This window comes from Rhinichthys klamathensis, unplaced genomic scaffold (genome assembly GCF_029890125.1).
Source record: "Rhinichthys klamathensis goyatoka isolate OS25496 unplaced genomic scaffold, OSU_Roscu_1.1 h1tg000372l_1, whole genome shotgun sequence".
Taxonomy (NCBI): domain Eukaryota; kingdom Metazoa; phylum Chordata; class Actinopteri; order Cypriniformes; family Leuciscidae; genus Rhinichthys; species Rhinichthys klamathensis.
The window spans coordinates 2,377,103-2,380,333 of NW_026606879.1; the positions used below are offsets into that span (position 1 = coordinate 2,377,103).

The 3,231-nt window shown below is 35.1% G+C and overlaps 1 long non-coding RNA gene across 1 annotated transcript; it reads right to left on the bottom strand.

Moving 5' to 3' along the window:
- Window positions 1-1,095: 1,095 nt before the first annotated feature.
- LOC130069634 (uncharacterized) lies at window positions 1,096-3,000 on the bottom strand. The gene is made up of 3 exons (XR_008803785.1): window positions 2,778-3,000; window positions 2,598-2,689; window positions 1,096-1,149 (listed from the first exon to the last, which is right to left on the bottom strand). It is a non-coding gene; the product is annotated as an uncharacterized LOC130069634 (long non-coding RNA).
- Window positions 3,001-3,231: the final 231 nt, after the last annotated feature.

Here is a 3,231-nt window from a genome sequence, read left to right on the forward strand (position 1 = left end):
CGCTATGGTGTTTTGAGTGAACACTATATATATTTTGATATATTTTTAACTAAGTTCCAATTGTATTTATTTATTATAAAGTCATAACAAGATTTCCTATCATTGTTTTAAATTAGATGCACTAGTATATGTATACATTATTACATTAATACTTAACTGCACATTAATACTTAACTGTTAGATTATATTTCATTTTCAATTTCATTTGTAGTTGAAATAAATAAAAAAGAAGTCTATTTTAAAGTTTAGAATTAAGAAATGAGAAAATGTTACAATTCCATAGTACACCATCTGGTCATCATTTTCATGAGCTTGTTCAGCGATCGCTTGACGCCAATGGTCATCAGGTCGCAAAATTTATTGGAATACAAATTTATGATCGTCTAAATATATCAATATCCCTCCAATTATGCACACTTCTGAATTAAAATGCCATTTGGATGTTGTTCAGTGAAGCTGTGTGAAGACACAAGTGTGTCTGAATATGAATACATGTTATTCTGTTCAAAGCATCAAACATTAACTGACCGTTGATATCCTGTACATGTAGCGGTCTTGATTTGATAAATGTTGAGTATATAAAGCTCATTTAAATGTAAGCTTTTAAATGACCCGGCCACTTACCATCTTAAAGAACCATCTGTGAATATACCTGGATCTTCTCTGAAGTTCACAAGAAAATATTCATAATGTGACACTGACTAACTTTCAATAACATTCAATAAAGACAAAAACACAGTGTGTGCCAATTAACCAAATGTTTATTTAAAAAAGATTTTTTTAAAATGCCTGTTGTGTCAAATTTCACCCAGCAAATGGATTAGTGTTTTACTAGTTATTAGATATACAGCATTACCCCTAAGATTATAAAAATCTTTTTTTTATTTTTTATTATGTACTAGTTTAGCCTATAGTGCTGAGAATTTTGTTGTGAATACATTTGTAAAAATGCTCTTTATTTGAATGAGTGGGTAGCTCTGAAAAGAGCCGTTGTTGCCTTTAAAAAGACATTTGGTTTCAACTTTGGAGTTCCACCCGCAGAACGTCTCTCAGGTTTGCTCAGGAGAAGCTGGTTTCTCTCTGCGCTCAGGTGATCTCTGTTTCTGATGTTTCTATGCTGAATGGCACGCATCTGTCTCCCTGGATATCCTGAGGGCAGAGGAGGTAAAACATATATGCTAATGTTAGTACATTTATTTGAATTGTTCAGATTCTCCAAGACTTATTGAGCAGCATAGTTGATGGGTCAGATGTAAGGCTTTAGTTTTTACATCAAATCATACATCTTTGAACAAAACCCATGGTTTTTCCTGCATTTAACTTTTTTAGCATTTATTAATCTTTGTTAGTGATTTTTACATTTACTAATACGGTACATTGTTCAAATCTAAAGTTGTAAGTGTTAACATTAGTAAATACAGTGAACTAACATGAATAAACATTGAACAGCAGTTTTTAAAATAAATAACATTGTCAAAAAGTTCATACTGGAGTGATTAAAATCATAAAGCACATTGTTGTTAGCTAGCTGTTAATTTTATTCAATTGTTAGCTATATGTTAGAAAATTAAGACTATTACTTAAGTCAAGTCAAGTCATGTCACCTTTATTTATATAGCGCTTTTTACAATACAGATTGTATCAAAGCGCTTCACAGTGATAACATGAAAACAATATAACAAAAACAATATAACAATATAACAAAGTTTGTTTCTAAAAGAAATTGCGTCAACGTCCACCTTAAGTAAGGCAGATCAATAATATTATTGAATATTAAATGTTAAATGTCCCCAACTAAGCAAGCCAAAAGCCAAGGCAACAGTGGCAAGGAACCAAAACTCCATCAGGTGACGGAATGGAGAAAAAAACCTTGGGAGAAACCAGACTCAGTCGGGGGGCCAGTTCTCCTCTGGCCAACGAAGGAACAGTGCATGATTCGGGCAGCATTACAAGTCAGATTGGATCGGAACATTTAGAGTATTTTTTGGAAGTCCAAGTATGCACGCCGGTCTTAAGACGAGTTGTTGAGGATCAGTGCCGTCCACCATAGAGAGTCCATATCGCCCGTGTTGAGTCGTCACTTCATAGGCTTTGTGATTGGAGCATCTGAAGTCTCCGTGAGAGGCTGGATACAAACTGGAGCTGACGAACGCCATTTTCTCGGGACTCGCGTCCCGAGATAACAGCAGAAAAGCAAAGGGAAAATAATTAGCGTAGCTGCTGTTCATAATGATGATTTCCATAACACAGGCGTAAAAGACAAAACATGAAGACATTGACTCTTGCGTCCCAAAATCACCCCCCTCCGTCCCCCACTCAACTCAGCCCAGCTTACTGACCTCTACGTCCCTCCTGCTGCTGAGACCTAACCACAATCTCTTGTGGTCACTTAAACCTTTTGATGCAATTATTTTTAGTTTAACTTTTTAATAGCAATATGATTATATAACAAAATTATGAAATCCAGTGCTAAAATCTTTTTTTTAATAAGAGAGCAAGATAGGACAACAGTGTCTGTTGGCCACCAACGAAGACATTTTTTGACCAGGGAAAACGCCTGAAACCATTGTATAATAAAATGCACTGAAATACTACACCTTATCAGTAGTATTGACCTCAGTGTGCTTCTTCCTCTGCTTCTTCATTCTTCAGAGTTGTCTTCAATGCCATAGATATTTGGACCTGTTCTCTGGTAAAGAAATGAATAAATGAACAATGGGATCACTAAAACACCCGTAGTAATAAACAAAACAAAAAAACTCAGAAATAAAACTTACGGAAAGAAATTGGCACATAATCTGGTATCCAGCTCGTCATCGTCATTGATGTAGCACACGTGATCTTCTCAGACAATCTCACTTCATTTGGCTGGTTCCTAAAAAACATAAAAATCAAAATTAGAGATTCAAATATAACATTTCCATTCAAACGCAGTTATGAAAAGCAGTAGTACACAGACTGAAGCAAAATCTTTTAACACTTAGCTTTAGAAGGTATATTGCACACAGACAGGACTGCTATGGTCTCCCAATTCTTCCTGCAACTTTACAGAAGAGTACATATCAATCATAGAATAGCAGGGGACTGCATATCCCGCACAGATTGTCACAAATTGTGTAGATTGAACATCAATTGAAATTACAATGTATGTTATAAGGTCAAAATCAAACATTACAATGGTGGCTACTTCTCTCTTTCCCTTGTCTTTTATAACTTACTGCCACTGTTGCT